Consider the following 23,502-nt stretch of genomic DNA (forward strand, 5'->3'; position numbering starts at 1 on the left):
CTAACACAGCAGAGAAGGAGAACTAACATAGCAGGTAAGGAGAACTAACCCAGCAGGCAAGGAGAACAAACGCAGCAAGTTAGGATAACTAATGCAGCAGGTAAGGAGAATTAGGTCAAGGTTAGCTAAAATGCTAGTAGTCCCGACGTGACAACTAGAAGGTGCTGTACTCCATTTAGCCACAACCGTAGAAGCCATCAGTCCAGAGAAAGCCTCAATAACACCGGAATGCATGGGGTGAAAAACATTTTACCATAATAAAGCATTGCAAGGATCTATCATCACATTTGAGTAGCGGCATAGTGTAGCCACTGCTTCGTGCTCGGGTTAGTTTTATAGTCAGATGAAAAATTGAAGGCTTTTATATATTTCAAAATGGTTTAGGGACGGGAAAAATCACAATGGGAATTTAAAACCAATAACATGAGAACCAACATTTTGTTTTGTATCAAGATTGCAATTGGTCACTGAATCCATACATGGCTGTTTTGAAAATGCATTTCTATTTATTTTTCTAAAGCCTCCAACATTTTACCCTCTGTAAAACCAATCCAATCAATCGTTAAGAAATGGACAGAGAAGAGCTGACTGAGCTAAAGGTAGAGACACGTTGATCCAGTTGTATGTTTTATCCAGTCATTTTCTTTCAATTAGAGTTTTTAAAAAAATTCTACTTTCACTACCCTCCAAGAGTTGTTGAATTCCCTCTTCACATAACATTTTCAACTGTCAAATATTTTACTGCTAACAGTTTCCTCCAATTAAAAAGTGGTGAGTGGTACTGGTACTCCCCCAATTTTATCATCCAGACACAATCCACAGGTCATAACAGACTGATGTGTAGAGGACATCCTCAGATAAATGGATATTACATTACCATTATCAACACAGACGACAGCAAAAATTTCATTAGCAGTTGCACTTCATTTACTAATTACGTTTATTTGACAGAAGTTTCATTGATTTATCTTGAAGTGCTGAAATGCATACATAGGCCAGCTGTCAGACACTCTGCTAGTTGTATAAAAGTTATGCTCCTACTTCAGATGTTTGCAAAAATCTGATTGGACTGAATGTTATACAGCAGCAATGCACAGGACAGGTTATCACTGCCATATCTAGAAGTTCAACAGCCAGATGTTGTCTACACTTTGCATTGAGTGTAGGTAGAGAATGTTTCTAGGTTAGCAGAGGGGTTCTCAAACAGAGGGACACTGTGGTATTTCAATTCATTGTACAAGTGACAAATAATTTCAGTCAGTGTATTTTACACAGAGATATATTCAATGTACAATTTACAGTATTAATTCCTAAGTATTTTGCTACACACATCACAAATGTGGTAGACTATGCAGGCAATGGCATCAGTTCATTACAGCTTTCACTTTTTCACCATTACTTTGTATTGTCTTGGCTGTCAGCCGATGCAGAGTCCCGACTGAGAGAGCTGACAAAATTGTAGACCCTTGTAGAATAAGGAACAAAGTTTTCCTTGTAGACGATGGTGGTTTTCATGTGTGCACTCTGGATAGTCAATTCTCTAGGATTCGGAGGTTGTTCCTCCTTCTCTTTGACTGCAGGATGATAAGATGAAGAAACACAGAATTTTCTAAACATGCAATTTTGTAATTTAATAAAAGGTGACGTTACATTTGTGCTGAATGCTGATAAAGTCTACCTTGAGCTTATCAACAATAACAAGGTCAAGGACATGTAATATTGTCAACCTTTGGAAGCACTTCCATTAGAAATCATTAGCAGTTTAGTCCAATAACAGTCCATAATATAATGTGATAATTAGCTATGGTATTGATATTTAGATAAATAGCTAGATAGGCTGTGTCTGCTAGCTAGTTAGCTAACGTTAGCTGAGCTGCTGTGACGCGAGTAGCCTACCAGACTTTTCTTCATTGCGCCCCGTGTACTGATAATATCCGTATGTGCCGAGCATTGTCCATATTCCGAAAGCATACAGCATAGACACCCGTACATTCCACTTTATTACTTCTTTTACATGCATGTTTTCATTTGTTCTGGAGCTTGACTGTATATGTATCGTAAATCAGAAGGACGCAGCCATGTTGGATTAATCCGGGGGGAAAACGAGTTGGACGACAACTTCCGGGAGTAAAATAAATAAATAGATAACATAAATAAAGAATGTAAAATGTAAAACAGTAACTTAACTAAATAAAAAAATACTTTTAAAATCCAAAAGGAGATTGCATGGCTGTGCTCAATTTTATACACTTGTCAGCAACGGGTGTGGCTGAAATAGCCACTCATTTCAAGGGGTGTCCACATACTTTTGTATACATTGTGTATATAGCCTTCTGTAATCATTGCATCTAAATGGTCTCTACCCTGTGAGTACTCATGTGTACTTCAAACATACAGTATGTCACAGATGATGTCTATTGTCCCCTGTGTGGGACCTCATGTGTATCTTTTGATGTCCAATTGGATTGAAGCCTGTGCCACAGTCAGGAAAAACATACGTTTTCTCCACTGTCTGAATTTGAAGGATATTTTTTCAGAATCCTTTGCAACGGCAATGCTAAGAACTAATAACAGTTTTTGGAAGAAAGGGTTGTTTGATGATTATTTGAAAGGCAAGAAGGATTCTTTGGAAGACAAGAAGGGTTCTACATAGTGTTCATCACTTAATAAATAGGCCTAAGTGAAAGTTAAAATGATAAATTAACACAATTATAGATTTTATTATTATGAGGTTTGAATGTGTTTTATTGTTGATGCAACTGATTCATATGTTATTATATGCATGCAATTTTGCATCACTATTGTATAAAGTATAAATCAGCTACGTGATCGCTGATTGAAAAAATAATTGTATTCAGTATTTTATTATTTTTACTGGAAGAAACATAGAGAGAGAGAAAGCTCCACCAAAACTCCTTCCCTAACACGTCCCGGAATTGGTCCCACTCTGTTAAATGACTAAAATGTATAAATTGCAATAAACAGGGTCAGGTCATAAGTGAGTCATGTGTACTCTGTCGACCTCATGAGATTTATACCCTTCAGAATTCCATCACATGAATGAAATACCATGCCATGCCAGCCTCAGCATCACAAGTCGAAACCCCCTGGCATATTCCTTGTAATTTCCCCATTTGATATAGTCTCTTTGTTTTCACAGAGATATGTCCCAAAACTGTGGGTTAGTAGCATAGACTTACAGTACCAGTCAAAAGTTTGCACACACCTACTCATTCAAGGGTTCTTCTTTATTTATACTATTTTATACGTTGTATAATAATAGTGAAGACATGACACCTATGAAATAACACATATGGAATCATGTATTAACCAAAAAAGTGTTAAATAAATCCAAATATACTTTTTATTTTAGATTTTAAAATGTTGCCGAACTTTGCCTTGATGACAGCTTTGCACACTCTTGGCATTCTCTCAACCAGCTTCACCTGGAAGGCTTTTCCAAAAGTCTTGAAGGAGTTCCCACATATGCTTAGCACTTGTTGGCTGCTTTTTTCCCACTTGTTAGCTGCACTCTGCGGTCCAACTCATCCCAAACCATCTCAATTGTGTTGAGGTCGGGTGATTGTAGAGACCAGGTCATCTAATGCAGCACTCCATCACTCTCCTTCTTGGTCAAATAGCCCTTGCACAGCCTGGAGGTGTGTTTTAGGTTATTATCCTGTTGAAAAACAAATGATAGTCCCACTAAGCGCAAACCAGATGGGATGGCATATCGCTGCAGAATGCTGTGGTAGCCATGCTGGTTAAGTGTGCCTTGAATTCTAAATAAATCACAGACATTGTCAACAGCAAAGCATCCCCACACCATCACACCTCACATATTTTTAATACTCCTTATCCATGCTGCATAACCTCTAATACCTAACGGTTAAGTTTCGGGGTGGAAATATTTAATCATTTATCTTTACCATTATAAATTATTTTATCAGTTTCACAGTGGGAACCACACAAATCGGAGATCATCCGTTCACCTACTCTGCGACTCACAAGACACAAAGGTTCGAATCAAAGGTTGGAATCAAAATCTCAAATTTGGACTCATCAGACCAAAAGACAGATTTCCACAGGTCTAATATCCATTGCTCATGTTTCTTGGCCCAGGCAAGTCTCTTCTTATTATTGGTGTCCTTTAGTAGTGATTTCTTTGCAGCAATTCGATGTGTCTGTTACTTGAACTCTGTGAAGCATTTATTGGGGCTGCAATTTCTGAGGCAGGCAAATCTAATGAACCTTTACTCTGCAGCAGAGGTAACTGCCAGTTTTATCATAGTCCTTGATGGTTTTTGTGACTGCACTTAAAGAAACTTTCAAAGTTCTTGACATTTTCCGGATTGACTGACCTTTATGTCTTAAAGTAATGATGGACTGTCCTTTCTCCTTGCTTATTTGAGCTGTTTTTGCCATAATATGGACTTGGTCTTTTACCACATAGGGCTATCTTCTGTATACCACCCCTACCTTGTCACAACTGATTGACTCAAATGCATTAAGAAGGAAAGAAATTCCCAAAATTAATTCTTAACAAGGCACACCTGTTAATTGAAATGCATTCCAGGTGACTCCCTCATGCAGCTGGTTGAGAGAATGTCAAAAGTGTGCAAAGCTGTCAAGGCAAAGGGTGGCTATTTTGAATGAATCTCAAATACAAAATGTATTTTGATTTGTTTAACACTTTTTTGGTTACTAAATGATTTCATATATGTATTATTTCATAGTTATGATGTCTTCATCATTATTCTACAATGTAGAAAATAGTAAGAATAAAGAAAAAGCCATGGATGAGTAGGTGCTTTTGACAAGTACTCTATACATTGAGTGTACCAAACATTAGGAACACCTGCTCTTTCCATGACATAGTTGAATCGAGGTGAAAGCTATGATTCCTTATTGATGTCACTTGTTAAATCCACTTCAATCCGTGTAGATGAAGGGGAGGAGAAAGGTTAAATAAGGATTTTAAAGTCTTGAGAAAATTGAGACAGATTGTTTTTGTGTGCCATTCAGAGGGTGAATGGGCAAGTCAAAATATTTGAGTGCCTTTGAACGGGGTATGGTAGTAGTTGCCATTCGCACCTGTTCGTGCCAAGAACTGCAACGCTGCTGGGCTTTTCACTCTCATCAGTTTCCTGTGTGTATGAAGAATGGTCCACCACCCAAAGGACATCAAGCCAACTTGACACAACTGTGGGAAGCGTTGGAGTCAACATGGACCAGCATCCCTTTGGAACACTTTCGACACCTTGTAGAGTCCATGCTCCGACAAATTGAGCCTGTTCTGAGTAGAAAACGGGGTGCCACTCAATGTTAGGAAGGTGTTCCTAATGCTTTGTCCACTCAGTGTAGTTAGGTTAGTAGAGATAGGCCTGCCTGCTCCTCAGGGACATGCTATAAGGTTCACCCTTGCATGGTTGTGTGTCTGTGGAGGTTGTAACATTCAGGCTAATGTCACAATGACTGCATGGTAAGATACTAGAGCATCTCAAAGGTAAGCTGCCTGCTACTACTCTCTGACACAACTGTAAATCCCTGTCTGTGGTGCATTGCCGTTTTCAGGATCTTGTACCCAATGTGTTACAAGGTGTGACTTAACCAGTCAGTCTTTTCTTGAGGCACTGCAGGACAGAAACGGACTAAGACTATGCGTTGCTTCAGTTTATAGTCCACTTCTGTAAGGCTTGACCCATACAACCATAGCCTGATGACGAGCAAGGAAGTTATGTACCATTCACTGCCCCCCCCCCCAAAAAAATGGCCATTTGGATACACAGTGTGGAATTTGATGCTATTTTATGATTCCCACATAATTATTTAAAAAAACACCCCATCACAGTAGCCTAGGCTTTGCACATGGACTATGAGTAGACTATGTAAGATTTTTAAAGTTAAGTTATTTTCCTCTCTCAACTTTGCAACCTGATAGGCCTAGACAACTCACTGCCTTAACTAGGCCTAAATAAACAAAGCCAGTCCATGTTAACATTCAGAATTATCTAGGTATGTTTTAATTGTATTTTTCACCTTTTTTAACTTCCAAGTCAAATTCAACTGCATAATAGGCCATGCAAGGCAAAAATGTATTTACTTCGTTGCTATAGAAAATGTAAATGTCCCAAATGGACTAGAATAGCCTATGTCTCTTATTTAGAAAAACATAAATAATTACGCAAATCCCTCCATAGTTTACCAACTCATGTAAAGTATTTCATCCACCCATCTACTTTTCTTTCCCCTGGGCATCGCCCCCCTATCCAAACGCAGAGTCTGTCAGCGGCTGAAGTTACAGCACCGTTCCAGCTGTTTTGTTCCAACGTGTTGTTGGTACGGTAGAAGCAATGAGTCAGAAAAGACTCATACATAAACCGGCCAGGCACATACAGCGCATGAACACCGCGGACCCTATCCATAACGCACCTGGAGATACTGCAGAAGCACATAGGATCGCTGGTGCCATCAAATCATTTTCTGTGAAAATAGAGGAGAGAGGAGAGGAAGATCATCTTTGGAAAACGGGGGTAGACATAATGCTTTTAAAATTTAATTTTTTACAATCCAAATAGTTTTACAATCCAAATAGAGGCAGTACTAATCTATCCCCTGTTTATGTCTCGCCTGTGTAGACATAATAACACATTCCTTACACATTGTGGGGAGGAATGCCGATTCATTTTTTTGGAACACATTCACATTTTCATCCCTCCAAATTCAAGAGCCGATTGGAATAATTGTGTTGCTGTCTGCATAGTTAATCTCTTTGAGATATTTACAGCTAATTGTTGCCAAATTATGCCTTCCGGTAATTATGCCTACCCTGAATGATAATTTTCTCATTTAATTGCAATCCCAAATCCAATGTGCCAATTAGGTATTATAATTATAGTATTATATCGCACCATATCAAGACTGTGATGGATTCAGTGCTTAGTATGCCAGTGTTTTTTTCATATACATCAAAGAGATAAACAGATTGCAAATAGCCTGTAACTGAAGGGGTGATACACAGGTGTGAGACACGTGTACACACAGCCTATGGCAACTGATACTTCCTTCTCTCAACCTCAACATCTTCCTCTGCTTTTCTTGAGGGCAAAAAAAACAAGTACATTTACATTACATTTAAGTCATTTGACAGTCAATTACCACCACATACTAATGATTTCATCTGTATCTATTTGTATAGATAATCCTATTTGCCTCAAGTAATTGTATATTAAGTGTCTGAATTGGCACCCTAGAGTAAATAGTCACTACATAGTGCACTACTTTTGACCATAGGGCACTGGATTGCCTATAGGAATAGGATGCCATTTTGGATGCAGCCATTGGCTGCCCTCGTGACCTGGTGATGCTAATTAGAGGTCATAGGTCATCTACTATGTAACATGACACCGTGGTGTACCATGTGGGGGTAGCTATAAAGCATGAATTACTTTACAAGGGGTCATATTTCATATTCAATAGTTGATATGCATTTCGGAATGACAGTGATTCAAGTAGCAGCCTATTCAGTATTTATAAAACATCATAATTTCACGTAGAATTCAGTATTCAAGTATGTGTTCAAATGATTCAAGTAATCAATTTAAAAAATCTACATGGAAATTGAGAAAATTGAGGCAGCCAATAAGAAATCCACACAGGTCTGGCCTTGTTCATATTAGCATCCACAGCAAATAACACCGACGTGTTAGAGTGAGGATTACATTTTTGTTCTTGAATAAGAAGATGAGCTTACGTTAGAATAATATACACAGGTTTTTCCAATTTTTTTAAATATCCATTAGCATCCATTTGTGGCCAGTGTATTTGTACATTTTTACAGTTTTGTCCTTCCTTTTATCCTTCCTAGTGTAGGCTAAATCATGGCCATGGTTCTGCCGTAGAACCTGTCCACGCTACATCCATCAGTCAATGCTATTGAAACAACCCGTCCAAGAGAAGCTGTTGTGTCAGATTACATGTTAAGTCATGTGATATGCTATGCTATGCTATGTCATGTTATGTTATTAGACAGGAGCCTTTGGCCATGACTGACATCTTGTATCAGTGGTATAGTGAACTTAACTTCTAAATGATTTCAACACCCAGGTCTGATTTCAGTCTTTTTCCCCTTTCAGTTTCACAGGAAAATCGATAGGCACCGCCAGTAAACCACTGCTCCCTATAAAAAGAGCTCTCGTTTATCAGGTGAATAAAATGTACAGTACACACCTTACCTTGCCCAAGGTTAGGGTCTCTGCTTAAATCAACAACACATTCTCAATCAGGGAACTTTGGAACGTTTATAGCAGAGAGAGGGAGAGTGTGAGCGTGAGAGCGAAAGAAACAGAGAGAGAGAGAGAGAGAGAGAAATAAAGAGAGAGAGAGAGTACTAGTAGTAGATAATGCCAAAAATTGAGAAATAATTTATAAAAATTCCATAAAAAATAAAAATTCGGACAAATCTATATAGTTTGAAGTCCTGTTAGTTAGTTTGATATTTCCATACAGTAACATCCTTTGATTTTTCTGCATGCACCAGTGTGATGAATGTGATGTAAAAAGAAATACATGTTCTGTTTTGAAACAGTTAACATGGGATGGACAATCTAACGACAACCAAAATTGTAAATGCTGGTGCCAGTGGCAAGGGTAAGAGGTCACTGAATATTCTAGAGAAAATACGTTTTATTTTGCTTTGCTGTTCTGGCTTTATAGAAGCTTGCTTTGATTTTGATACACGCTGAAGGTTTGGAATGACACAAATACAGATTTGTCTTTTTGTAGTCGTTCTCAATGACCAAATATGATCTATAGATATCACCTATCGGCCACAACACATTATTGCAGTGTACCGTGATATTGAACCTGGTACTCTTCAAATAGATTATTACAAGTGTGTTGGCCAGGAATACATTTTAACATGAAACCTATTTCTGAATTGTCAATGTATCTTTTTTTTCATAGTTGTCAAAGAAACAGTAACCACAACAACCCGGTTGACATCACTGCCGCCAAGTGAATTGTGTCCTTTCTGAAGGTTTTCATAATTTATACACACTACATGTACCTGTGAATATAATATCCCATACATATGAATTCATCCTCTGTCCATCCGAACGTTGAGTTTCTATAATTCATTGAAATATATATTTTCATACTATAATTATTGGTAGTGAAGATTATTCATGATCATTTTCAGCAGTCTGGGGCCTTGTTCGATCACTTCAGAAATGCATCCTTCCTTCCTACTTTCCTTGATGTAATCACAGATCTGAATGGTTAGAATGGTGCAATAAATGGGTGGTAATCGTGCTTGCACCTATTCAATCACTCATAGATCTGTGCTTACCTCAAGGAGAAAAAAAGGAGGATACATTTCTAAAGTATTCAAACAGGACCAATGGTGTAAAGTACTTAAGTAAAAATACTTGAAAGTACTACTTAAGTTTTGGGGGGTATATGTACTTTACTTCACTGTTTATATTTTTGACTACTTTTACTTTTACTTAACTACATTCCTAAAGAAAATCATGTACTTTCTACTCCATACATTTTACCTGACACCCAAAAGTATTTGTTACATTTTTAATGCTCAGCAAGACAGGACATTTAAAAAAAATTCACACCCTTATCAAGATAACATCCCTGAGAAAATGGTGATGTCTGGCTTGCTTAAAAAAATGAATTTTAAATTATTTATATTATCACTTTTGATACTTAAATATATTTAAAACCAAATACTTTCAGAATTTTACTCAAGTAGTATTTTACTGGGTGACGTTCACTTTTACTTGAGTAATTTTCTATTAAGTTATCTTTACTTTTACTCCAAAATGACTTTTGAGTACTTTTTCCATCATTGAACAGGACCCAAGTCTTCAGCATTGGTCTTTGACAGTACCTCATTTCTCCACAAGAGGGAATCACTAACTCTATCGTCTCCAACCAGAAGAGCGTGTCCTCGAGCAGTTCAAGTGGAGTTTCCGTTGTGGAGAGGAAGGTCATTTCTCAGAGCAGTGGTAGCTGCAGCAGTAGTTATACCATAACATGTTCAAGACATGCTCAGACAGAGAGCCAGTGGGAAAAGTCTACATTTAAAAAAAAATCTAGATGTCATTTTTCTTTTTTTGGCACAGTGTGCCAGTTTTTTTTAACACCTGCTCATTTGGAAGACAGTCAGAATCCTGTAAAAGACAGTTTTTCTTGTACTGTCAATCACAGCCTAAACTATTCCAACGAAAGAGCTTAGATGCTCCTATAGAACTCTTATGGTAACTGATATATAATTCCATTACTTATAGGATTCAATATATATATAGACAGCTAAGCTACATTCAGAGGCGTCATGCCCATAAGGGGCACAGGGGCAAGTGCCCCCTGAGATTTGTCCTACATAAAAAATATATATACACTTTTTTGGTGATTGTTTGTTTATTCTCTTTAATACCACTAGCCACTTGGCAATTTTTAAGAAGGTGGCTTCAGCTAGCTCAGATAGGTTCCCAATTTCCCAACCTTGTAACTAGCTACCATGAAGCAATTTCAAGTTAGAGTAGCTAGCTTGTATAACTATCTTAGCTGGCATGCCTACTGGCAAAGTCTGTAGACTTTAGAAAAGCAAACAATAACTAAATGTACTGAATGAGACTCACTCTCTCTCCACTCTGAATAGGTTCTAATCATTATTTTTCTCCTTTCCCCCTCCAGCCTCAGGTAGTCACACTTCAAGGAGTGGGCTGCTCTCTATTGGAGGAGGAGAGTCTACCAGTAGAGCCACCACAGGAGGCAGTAGCTCAGTGCTAGTATCCTCCTCTGCTGCAGCCGGGTCTGGGGGTGGAGCTAAGTCTGGGTATGGAGGGAGATCCGTCAGCAAATCAACCACCAGTACCACTATAGAGTCCCCCTCTTTGGGGGCCTTGGGGGCCTCCGGCGCAGCGTTTCTGTCTTCAGGGGCCTCTGGGGCATAGTTTGGGGCGAGCAAAACCAGGGGCTCCCTCTCCATTTCTGGAGGGGGTCTTATGTCAAGCTCCAGTTCCAGTTTTTTCACTGGTTCCCTTACTGGTGGTTCCAGTTCTGGTTTTGTCTCTAGTTCCAAAGGAGCAGGAGCAGGAGGAGGCAGTTTTGTCACTGGTTCCAGTTCTGGTTCTAGTTCTGGTTTTGCCTCTAGTTCTGGTACCGGAATCGGAGGAGGGGGTTCTTCTAGTGCCAAAATGTCGGCCGGTGGCTTGGGCTCTGTGACCGTTTCCACGGTTACCAGGTACAACTACAGCTCCTTGACAGGGGCGGGTTCAGGAGGTGTGAAGATGGGTGGGGCACAGGGGTCTGCATCCTCTGCTGTCAGCTTCTCCCCCACCCCCACGGAGGGAAAGAGCATGACCACCACCATGACTGCCCGCTCCATGGGCTACGAAGGTCAGTGACAAGGTCAAAGGTTAACCCTATTCATATGCTGTGTTCAAACCAAGTGAGAAGGTGGTAATTACCAGTTGTGAAGCCGTAAATACCAGTTGGGTGCATTCAATGCATGTTCTGAACTCATTGAGAAACACAGATTGGCTAATGGCCAACAAGCTGCGTCAACCATAAACTAAACGTACAGCTATCATGCTTGTAAACTAATTATAGGGTTCAAAAACCATATTAAAACCATAATTCCTATGTTTAATAAAAGTGGATATTAAAAATTACATAATTGATTTTTGATTTTTGATAATTGAGCTGGCAGCAAGTGCAGCTGCCAGTACACCCACCAGAGGGCGGAGCCACAGTAGAGGTACTGGCTGTTAGCGCACAGCACCAACAACACTACTGCAGAATGCACTTATTATTGTTTTGCAATTTTAAGAAGCGGCATTTGAATAAAATAGAACACATCTGATTACACTACTCTATTCTTATCTATTCTATACTTTTCTATTCTATTGTATTCTATTATATCCTATTCTATTATATTCTGTGTGTCCTGTTCCAGAGAGTGAGATCAGATGCAGACTGCAGAGTGCCTCTCCCACAGCCAAAAGATGTGAGTTGCCTAGTACCACGCGGGCTCTTATCACTAACCTATGACTCACCCGATCTGCCCTAGAAAATACACGTGGACCAAGATTATATTAGTTTGACTTCAACAAATAGGGAGACAATAAGACTCAGTCAGAAAATGTGGAAAGGAAATGGAACGTGGATGCTTGAAGATAAGATAAATACAGTTGGATAAAAATCGGTCTTTATAATTAAAAACCTGTCGAAAAGCCTGCACACTGTACGTTTCCTAAGTGACTTTAAATGACACCAGAGTCTGTTCCCCCGTGGCCCTTAGGGACGGAGCTGGAAGACGTGAAGCGGCTGCTGAAGGGGAGTCGCTCCAGCAGCATCAGCCCCCCTCGCTCCCCCACCAGCACCCTCCCTATCCCCAGGAAGGCCAGCGTAGAGACCAGAACCATGCCAAACAGCTCCCAGTCAGGTACACACCCTCACCAATATAATCGTGATAAAACTAGGTAAATTAATAAATGCTGTAATAAATAAATGTTTAAATGCACTCTGAAATAAATGAATAGGTACATAAGTAGTAATTACACAAGTAAATACGTACATAAATAATCACTGATGCATTAGATGGCCAGAATATGTTCTTAACTGACTCACCTGGTTAAGTAAAGGTTAAATAAACATACATAAAACTAGTAACCCGTTCCCTCTCTCCTAGGCCAGTACGACAGCGCCACCCTGGACTTAGGAATGACTTCCTATGTGTGGTCAGGCCCCACAGCTGGAGGCTATGGGTACCACAGCAGCGCCATCAACCTGTCCCCCACCTCCACCCTCCAACACTCACCTATCACACTCACAGGTCAGCAATAGATATCACCAAATATACAGTCACAATTACTCTAATAAGAATGGCATGATAGGGAGTGATAATAGTGCCAACAGAAATGTAATCTGAATTTAATCCTTCACACCATCAACAAAGCTATTTATATAACTGAACAGATTTAGTCCAAGAGATAAAAAGCACATGATTAAAATGAACACGATTTGTGTGCGACATAAGAATCACAAGAAAGTATAAAAAATAAAATGTCTCCTCATTTGATGAATACTGTATATGTTACTGTGGGTGTTACTCAATCGATGTGGGTGTTTATCAATGTTTCTACAGCCACAGGGCTTCAGAACAACCTGTCCCTCAGCTCTACATCCATGAACTCTGGACTCTCTGCCTCTAGCACTGGTAAACATCTCCCACAACATCTATCGTCTCTCTATCAATGCATCCCAATAATCTTTCCTTTCGCCCAAAGTGTTCACTTGTTTTCTTCCCTTCACAGATTTGAAAGTAAGTGACTGCTATGCAAAGACGGGCAGTATTTGTTTTACATGTATTTGAAATATGTATTTCAATTCTTTCTGAGTATTTAGTCGTTTGCATTACACTGGGCTGAACTTCACTCCAATTTGTACTTTTAAAATACAAAATACTTTTCTATACCCTTTTTGCAGTGGTGTAAAGTAAAAATACTTTAAAGTACTACTTAAGTCGTTTTTTGGGTTATCTGTACTTTATTTAACTTTTAATATATATATGTTTTTCATTCCTAAAGAAAGTAAAGCACTTTTTACTCCATACATTTTCCCTGACACCCAAAAGTACTCGTTACATTTTGACAGGAAAATGGTCCAATTCACACACTTATCAAGAGAACATCCTGATCATCCCTACTTCCTCTGATCTGGCGGACTCACTAAACACAAATGCTTTGTTTGTAAATGATGTCTGAGTGTGCCCCTGGCTATCGGTCAATAAAAATATAAAATTGTGCCATCTGATTTGCTTAATATAAGGAATTTGAAATGATTTATACTTTTACTGTTGATACTTAAGTACAGTTTAGCAATTCCATCAACTTTTGATACGTAAGTATATTTAAAAACAAATACTTTTAGACTTTTACTCAAGTAGTATTTTACTGGGTTTCTTTCACTTTTATTTGAGTCATTTTCCATGAAGGTATCTTTACTTTTACTCAAGTATGACAATTGAGTACTTTTCCCACCACTGCCATTTTTATATTGGTGCACAATTTTGTGGCTTCCTTTGTTATGCAGGTGAGTGAGGACCCAAAAGCGACTTAACAGAAACTGAGTTTATTTAAGTCCAAACAGAAAATAACATAATCCTGAATCCTTAACAGGAAATGTCCAAACGGGGATAACAGAAATCCTCTAGTTGTAGAGGGGAATAACAGGATAAGCGGCCACAGACTGCAGGTCCCTTCGGGTAGGCGCGGGCCGTAGCTGACAGAGACACCTGCTCACACGCAGCATCTGATGAAGGCAAAACACGACAGGACGGAACAAGAACACAGCAACAGAAAATAAGAATCCGACAAGGACAGAGGCAGAAACCGAGAGAGAAATAGAGACCTAATCAGAGGGCAAAATAGGGGACAGGTGTGAAAGAGTAAACGAGGTCGTTAGGAGAATGAGGAACAGCTGGGAGCAGGAACGGAACGATAGAGAGAGAGAGGGATAGAGAGGGAAAGAAACCTGGTTCTGTACGAGGTACAGAACCAGAACTTACACTGTGCACCAGCCTTGTGTTTTGTGGGTATATGTTGAGCTTTTCAACCATTAAAACAAAGGAATGATTCAGTCAAAAATCCCAAATCATGCAAACTTCTGAATTGTATGAATATTTTTGAAAGATTTATACATTTGTGGTTTTTATTGGATTCTGTATATTGACAACATGTTTTATTTATTTGTTTACAGCAACACTTGCACACTCAATGAAAGGAGCGAGAGGAGAGCCTGGGACCAAAGGTACTGTAGGGCATCCACTGCATGGACATGGAAACCTACGTAGATGGATCCATCCATCCATAGATGGAAACTAACTGTATTGGCAGAGCAAGTTTTGGCTGTGTCTGCTGATTAACATTTCAGCTGTTTTATTTCAGGTGACCAAGGTGCTCCAGGAGTCAAAGGTCAGTGAGCCTTGGACCTACTTTTAATTTCAATGATGTCACACAGCAAATACTGTACATGTTAGAGTTATACTGTACAAATGGAATTCATTAATTTATTTCAGGTGATAACGGATTCCCTGGCCTACCAGGTAGGAACACAAACTACTAGTTTTATTCTGGAGTGGCTACAGTAAATAATCATCTGCTGAATGATAGCAGACTGATGTTCGGCTTCTCTTCCTTAGGTCCTCCAGGTCAGATGGGCCACAGTGGACTGGAGGGCCCGAGGGGACCTAAAGGAAATGCAGGTAATGCTTAAGGACACAATTTGACTTAAAATTACAAGATTTCAATCTTGCAACAAATGAGAAAAGTATTGTATAGACTCTCACTCCCACACTGCATCTCTTCTCATCTGTGAATAGGTGAAGCTGGTGCGGAGGGCCCCCCAGGCCAGAGGGGCCGAGAAGGACCAACGGGATCACGTGGAGAGCCTGGTCCTCCAGGGTTTGGAGAGAAAGGGGACAAAGGTATGTTCATTAGTGTATTTGATGGCGTCACAGTATATCTTCAGAGAAAAAAATCCAGAAAATGTAGATATTTAAATGATGAGTTCCTGTTCAAGCTCTTAAGTAATGTTATGTGATGCCATAGGTTCTCCTGGTGAACCCAGAGGCCCCGGACCTGCTGGCACTGCTGGGCCTGTTGGGCCTAAAGGTAAGGCCAAAGGTCATCATCAATGCAGGAAATACGTCTAGATTGATGAGATACATTAAACTATCCCAAATTTTAAGAGAGACAAGCTTAAAGAGACATCGCTACACTTACTTAAAACTGAGAGACAAGCTTAAAGTTTTCTTTACTGACCACCATTTTCACTTGTCTGACCTCTTGCATGATGACGGGTTTCTCACACCACTGGCCTATCTGGGTGATGTTTTATCTCGCTGAATGATCTGAATCTAGGATTACAGGGACTCTCCGCAACTATATTCAATGTGCAGGACAAAATTGAGGCTATGATTATGAAGTTGGAGCTCTTTTCTGTCTGCATTAACAAGGACACACACCCTTCTCATTATGTAAGATGGTTAAATAAAGAGCAAAATGATTGACTATTATTATGTTATTATTTGTGCCCAGGTCCTATAAGAGCTCTTTGTCACTTCCCGCGAGCCAGGTTGTGACAAAATCTCACACTCATTCATATGTTTAATACATGAATCATATAGCGTGTGTGTGGCAGGCTTACAATGATGGCAAAAAAACAACATTTGAGAGTGCGCTGACCCTGGTGCTAGAGGGGGTACGCAGCTGGAGGTTGAATGTTTGAAGGGGTACAGGACTATAAAAAGTTAGGGAACCTCTGTTCTAAGACGTTGCTCTACAGTTTGAGTAAACACTGTATCGCCTTGACCAGATCTGGATGAAGATCTAGATGTTGGAGATCTTCATGAAGTTCCTCATAGACTTGCAGGTACAGTAAGCTGTGTGCTCAGTGCTTCTGTTGTGTCTCCTCAGGTCCTGTTGGCCCTGCTGGTCTTCCTGGGACGCCTGGTAAGACTTATTTCTCAGATATCCAATGAGACACCAGGGTCCACATACTGTACGTACTTTCCCTTTGATTGTTCATTGTCTTTGTCTCTATAGGTCCCATGGGAGAAAAGGGAGAGGAAGAAGAGAAGGGAGAGAAGGGAAAGCCTGGTATTACTGTACAGACTGTGGAAACCACAGAGAGTGAGTATGTTTGGCTGAAAATATGTTCTTGTTTTAGTGTATGACTTTCTTATTACCTCTAAACTTACTTTACCCCTTACAACAGGACGTGCACCTGTGGCTAGTCTTCCTGGCCCACCTGGCCCTCCAGGGCCCCCAGGAGAACCAGGTGCCCAGGGTCTTCTAGGTAAGCCATGTGGTTCATTCTCCATGCACTTCAATGTATTTTTGGACGGATAGCTGTTTTATTTTATTTTGTTCAGGTTCCTTTTTCTTATGGATTCTGTCCTTTTTAAAAAGCTAATTCATACCTTATTCCTTCTCAGGTAAGGGTCCCCCAGGTCCTGAAGGTCCTCAAGGAGAGCCAGGTGTACCAGGTAAGCCATAACATTTCTACCTGAGAAGAATGTACAATATTATATTGAAATTATATTGTAAAATAATTAAGCTATTGTAAGAACTGGTTTGCGTCATCTGTTGCAAAGTTCCTTTTCAAACCATTTTGATGAATTTCAAGTCAACCTGACCAATTTCTCTCACAGGTGTTGGTATGCCCGGCCCCCGAGGAGATAAGGGAGAGCCAGGTAGCTTCGTGCCCAACTCAGGTAGGTGGCCCTTACCAAAACTACACTATCCATACTGTTACCATCTGATCACTCAACACAATCACAATGACTCTACTGTCAAAGATAGAAGCTGTTGATCAGTATATATTTGACCTTTATTTAACTAGGCAAGTCAGTTAATGAAGAACAAATTCTTATTTTCAATGACAGCCTAGGAACAGTGGGTTAACTGCCTTGTTCAGGACAACAGATTTTGACCTTGTCTGTTATGCGGGTGAATGAGGACCCAAAAGCGACTTAACAGAAAACGACTAATCCTGTATTCTTTCACAGGTAATGTCCAAACAGGAATAACAGAAATCCTCTAGTCTGTAGCGGAGAACAACAGGAGAAGCGGCCACAGACTGCAGGTCGCTTCGGGTTGGCGCAGGCCGTAGCTGATAGAGACACCTGCTCACACGCAGCATCTGATGAAGGCATAAACACGACGGAACAAGAACACAGCACAGCAAACATCAAACAAGGATCCGACAAGGACAGAAGCGAAAACAGAAAGAGAAATAGGGACTTAATCAGAGGGCAAAATAGGGGACAGGAGTGAAAGAGTAAACGAGGTAGTTAGGAGAATGAGGAACAGCTGGGAGCAGGAATGGAACGATAGAGAGAGAGAGAGGAGGGAAAGAGAGAGAGAGGGAAAGAACCTAATAAGACCAGCAGGGGGAAACGAATAGAAGAGAAAGCACAGGGACAAGACATGACAATATATGACAAAACATGACATTGTCAGCTCGGGGATTTGATCTTGCAACCTTTCAGTTACTCGTCCAACGCTCTAACCACTAGGCTACCTGCCGCCCCATATGATATGGTATGATATGGAAGGTCACGTAATGTAACACAATGTAATATTGTCGTGTAATGCTGTGTTGCCTTTCAGGAACCTTCTTCGCTGGGCCACCAGGACCTGCTGGCCCAACTGGCCTTCCGGGATCACCAGGTATAGAGGGGTCCAACTCACTGTCTATACCATTTGTGTTTTCATCATAGTCAATTTGGTTGAAACAGAGGTTATGTGCAAACATCTTGTAAATCATTTTATTGTTTCCTAATGCAAACCAGGTCCCCAGGGTTACCAAGGTAAGCAATTTTAAAGGCATGTCCATGTCAAAAGGATGGATTGATATCATAGTAGGCTATGAACTGACTCAGTCACATACTATTTACATGGCAGACTTAGTGATAGACTTAAAATGTCGACCTTAATCCAATTTTATCAATGTTTCAGGTGACCCAGGTTTACCAGGAGTTCCCGGAGATCCCGGTGTCGGTGGGTGGATCAAATATTTACCAGAGGCATAGTCAAACATCCAAGCCTACACCTGTGGCCTGATCCTTGTAGGTATATGTTGTATTGTTCATTGTATTGTTTTCTCCCCAGGTTTCCCTGGACCCCAGGGACAACCTGGAGGTCCAGGACCAGAAGGGGACAGTGGACTTCCAGGGCCCCAAGGTCCAGAGGGCCCCGAGGGGCAACCGGGTCCAAAAGGTACACCCTTACACCCCTTTAAAGATGCAGTCTGGGATCTTAAGCACTTATACATTCGTAACATATCATACGAATTGCAAAAATAATTCAAACTGGAAACTGTTTTGGCTCGTGAGCACTATTTTCAAATCTACTGGCTAAAATTATACAAGAGCTCTGGAGCATCACTTCAACAATGTTTATCACTCAATGTGGATCCTTTGTATAAGTTAAGCCAACTTATATCTTCATTAGGTGAGGCTGGCGTTCCAGGTGCTCCAGGAATCCCTGGCTACTCCAGTGGTGGATCATCCAGGAGTTCCCCTGGAGCGCCAGGTCCACCTGGACCTCCCGGCCGCGATGGGCCACCTGGGTCTGGAACACCGGACGTCCGCCAATACATCACAGAATACCTCAAGAGTGAGTGAGATGATCTGCTTGTTCTTCTTACCTCCAATGAAAAGGATTGGGCCTAAACTCCGTCCATCCAAAGACCGTTACGGTATTTGATAGCGTACGTGACCCCCGTGGGACAATATGGTCGACAAAACAGGATTTCGATGTTGTTTGCGTAGTTGATGCTAACTAATAATAATAATAATAATATATGCCATTTAGCAGACGCTTTTATCCAAAGCGACTTACAGTCATGTGTGCATACATTCTACGTATGGGTGGTCCCGTTGAACCCACTTCCCTGTTGATGCTCTAAACTGAAAGGACCACCAACTGGTGCCTGATGATCTAAAACCTTTTCTACGCTACTGTTTAGCAGTGCAGTAACTTGTGTATTGTGTTGTCCTTCATGGAGGCGATGGTGTCAGGGAGTACATGTCGGGACCTCCGGGTCCTCCGGGTGTACCGGGGCCCCCTGGTGGTGGATCAGTGGAGTCCGTGGACGACCTTGCTAGTCGCGTCATCGCATACATCCAGAGTGACTCCAGACAAACCAACATCTTATCAAAAGCATTACATATATAAAGTATATCATATTGTATGTTTGCCTGGATCTAATAGTTCTGTTGACAATTCAGGTGGAGGTATTGCTAGTGGGGTGCCTGGACCTCCAGGCCCGCCTGGCGCTCCAGGTGGAGGCAGTACATCGCTAAATGACATCATCAGCCTTCTACAGAGTAAGTCAGATGTTTGAGCACAAATGTTGATAATCGGGACGGAATAAAGAGATAACATTGTGTCATGAGACAGTCAATGGTGAGTGATGTGCCCTTGCCTGATCCGTACCCCTCTCAGGGGAGGAAGTGCGACACTACGTCATCGGTCCTCCTGGCCCTGCTGGACCTCCTGGCATCCCAGGGATCCCATGGAGAGGAGGCTATGGCTTTAATACCCATGAGGTGGCTGGACGAGTCCTCAATCTAATGAATGGTAAGGAATCACTGTGACACAGCCATGTCAGATTCACATTTAGATTCATACACACACCATTAGCTTCTTTAACAAATAGCGTGTGCAAGTGTTTCCCAAATGGTGGGCCGGGACCTACAGATGGATCTCAGTAAGTAGTTCAATTGATTTAAAATGGTCACATGATAAGAATTCAGGATTGTGATTGGTTGTGGCATCCGTCTGTCATCAGAGCAGGGTATGGTGGGCATGCTCGTACCCCCCTGGACCTCCATGCCCACCAGGCCTACCTGGGTCCTACAGTGACATCTCTTATCTTCTGCAAAGTAAGAGCTCTGACTAGAGTTCCAAAATTCAGGGAACTTTCAATAAATTCAATTTCTTTTCAAAACCCTGGCTGAAGGATTTCCGGAATCAGAAGGGAAATGCAGGAAGTCCGGAATCAGAAGGGAAAAGCAGGAAGTCCGGAATCAGAAAGGAAAAGAAGGAAGTCCGGAATCAGAAGGGAAAAGCAGGAAATCCGGAATCAGAAGGGAAAAGCAGGAAGTCCGGAATCAGAAGGGAAACGCAGGAAGTCCGGAATCAGAAGGGAAAAGCAGGAAGTCCGGAATCAGAAGGGAGAAGCAGGAAGTCCGGAATCAGAAGGGAAAAGCAGGAAATCCAGAATCAGAAGGGAAAAGCAGGAAGTCCAGAATCAGAAGGGTAAAGCAGGAAGTTCGGAATCAGAAGGGAAAAGCAGGAAGTCCGGAATCAGAAGGGAAAAGCAGGAAATCCGGAATCCTCCAACGGGACATCAGAAAAACCTGGAAAGGAATTGAAAGTTCCTGGAATTTTGCAACCCTCGTTCTGACTACGGAATTTATACTAACATTAGCATTTAGCACATGTTTTTTCTGCAAGAGCTAAAGGACACGGTTTTGGCCACACATTATATTCCAATCATCTATCATACAGTGCATTCAGAAAGTAGTCAAACCCCTTGACTTTTTCCACATTTTGTTACGTTACAGCCTTATTCTAAAATGGATTAAATATATTTTTTCCATCATCAATCTACACACAATATCACATAAAGACAAATAAAAAAATTGTTTTCTAGACATTTTGGCTAATTAGTTACAAATAAAAACCTGAAATATCACATTTACATAAGTATTCAGACCCTTTACTCATATTTTGTTGAAGCACCTTTGGCATGTATGACGCTACAAGCTTGGCGCTAGGGCTGGGCGATATGGCAAATAAATTATCACGATATCTATATATATTTTTACATTCGATAACGATAATTATCACGATATTAATCCAATTATGTTTAGGGTGGCAGGTAGCCTAGTGGTTAGAGCGTTGGGCAAGTAACCAAAAGGTTGCTAGATTGAATCCCTTAGCTGACAAGGTAAAAATCTGTCTTTCTACCCCTGAACCATGCACTTAAACCACTGTTCCCCGATAGGCCGTCATTGTAAATAAGAAGTTGTTCTTAATTGACTTTCCTAGTTAAATAAAAGTTTTAAAAATGTATTATGTGAGCTACACACAAAATTATATTTAAGGAAAATTGTTCCATGTTTGCGGCAAGGGAGCACGTACCTGGGGTCAATTAAAAGTATAAGCCTCTTGAAACCTTCCTTTTCGACTCTGCTAATTGGCATCATGTCTTTAGCAATGCAATGCATAATAGCATTTGTGATGTCTTTGTCTTTTCGATGTTTGCTTGTTGGGCATAAACACTATCAGTGTTGACTGCTTCGGATGAACATCCCTAGATTGGCTGGTGCTTGAGGGGCGTTTATCAATACTGTTGCGCAAACTCAAACTTCCTACATGTTCCAAAGAGTGATTTTGCTTCAGATGTTGAAAAAGGTTTGTCGTATTACCAGACTTGGTAGCCACCAATCTACGGCACAATTTGCACCGAACATTGCTCTGCTCTTTGTCAGACTTCAAAAATCCAAACCACTTCCAAATGACTGAAACAGTTGAACCCCTTTTTATCAATCATTTCTTTGTTGGAAGCTGCTCCTTCTCCATGGCTCACTGCCGCTGTTTTTGCCTACATGACTCATTTGTCGTGGTTAATAGTGGTGACTCCATCACTCGAGGTGCTAAGTGGTTTTTATTGAGCGTTTACCTCTCCATGTGCATATTGTCTCTTCTCTTCTCTTCTCTTCTCCTGCTGCATCACAGAGGTGAAATGGACTGCTGGACCTAATTATTCTATATCGACATTATCAAAAATGAATCCAAACATTTTTATATAGTTATTGAGGGAAGTAATTACCTCTATAATTATTGATATTGATTTATCGCCCAGCCCTACTTGGCACACCTTTATTTGGGGAGTTTCTCACAATCTTCTCTGCAGATCCTCTCAAGCTCTGTCAGGTTGGATGGGGAGCGTCGCTGCACAGCTTTTTTCAGGTCTCTCCAAAGATGTTCGATTGGGTTCAAGTCCGGGCCACTCAATGACATTGAGACTTGTCCCAAAACCACTCCTGCGTTGTCTTGCCTGCATGCTTGGGGTTGTTGTCCTGTTGGAAGGTCACCCAAGTCTGAGGTCTTGAGCACTCTGGAGAACATTTTCATCAAGGATTTTTTTTAAATTTAACTAGGCAAGTCAGTTAAGAACAAATTCTTATTTACAATGACAGCCTATTGGGGAACAGTGGCTTAACTTCATTTTTCAGGGGCAGAATGACAGACTTTTACCTTGTCAGCTGGGGGATTCGATCCAGCAACCTTTCAGTTACTGGCCCAATGCTCTAACTAGTAAGCTACTTGCTGCCCCAAGGATCTTTTTGTACTTTGCTCTGTTCTTTCCTTTGATCCTGACAAGTCTACCTGTCCGTGCCAATGAAAAACATCCCCACAACATGATGCTGCCAGTACCATGGTGCCAGGTTTTCTCCAGATGTGACACTTGGCATTCAGGCCAAAGAGTTCAATCTTGATATCATCAGACCAGAGACTCTTGTTTCTCATGTTCTGGGAGTCTTTAGGTGCCCTTTGGCAAACTCCAAGTGGGCTGTGATGTGCCTTTTACTGAGGAGTGGCTTCCGTCTGGCCACTCTACCATAAAGGCCTGATTGGTGCAGTGCTGCAGAGATAGTTGTCAGAGTGGCCATTGATTTCTTGGTCACATCCCTGACCAAGGCCCTTCTCCCCTGATTACTCAGTTTGGCTGTGCGGCCAGCTCTAGGAAGAGTCTTCGTGGTTCTAAACTTCTTCCATTTAAGAATGGTGGAGGCCGCTGTGTTCTTGGGGACCTTCAATGCTGCAGAAATGTTTTGGTCTGTTCCCCAGATCTGTGCCTTGACACAATCCTGTCTCTGAGCTTTACGGACAATTCCTTTGACCT

The 23,502-nt window shown here is 40.9% G+C and overlaps 1 long non-coding RNA gene across 1 annotated transcript; it reads right to left on the reverse strand.

The window, feature by feature from the left end:
* Positions 1 to 614: 614 nt before the first annotated feature.
* LOC124016061 lies at positions 615 to 2,128 on the reverse strand. The gene is made up of 2 exons (XR_006835300.1): positions 1,897 to 2,128; positions 615 to 1,574 (listed from the first exon to the last, which is right to left on the reverse strand). It is a non-coding gene; the product is annotated as an uncharacterized LOC124016061 (long non-coding RNA).
* Positions 2,129 to 23,502: the final 21,374 nt, after the last annotated feature.

The sequence above is a fragment of the Oncorhynchus gorbuscha genome, linkage group LG26, assembly GCF_021184085.1.
Source record: "Oncorhynchus gorbuscha isolate QuinsamMale2020 ecotype Even-year linkage group LG26, OgorEven_v1.0, whole genome shotgun sequence".
NCBI classification, from domain to species: Eukaryota; Metazoa; Chordata; class Actinopteri; order Salmoniformes; family Salmonidae; genus Oncorhynchus; species Oncorhynchus gorbuscha.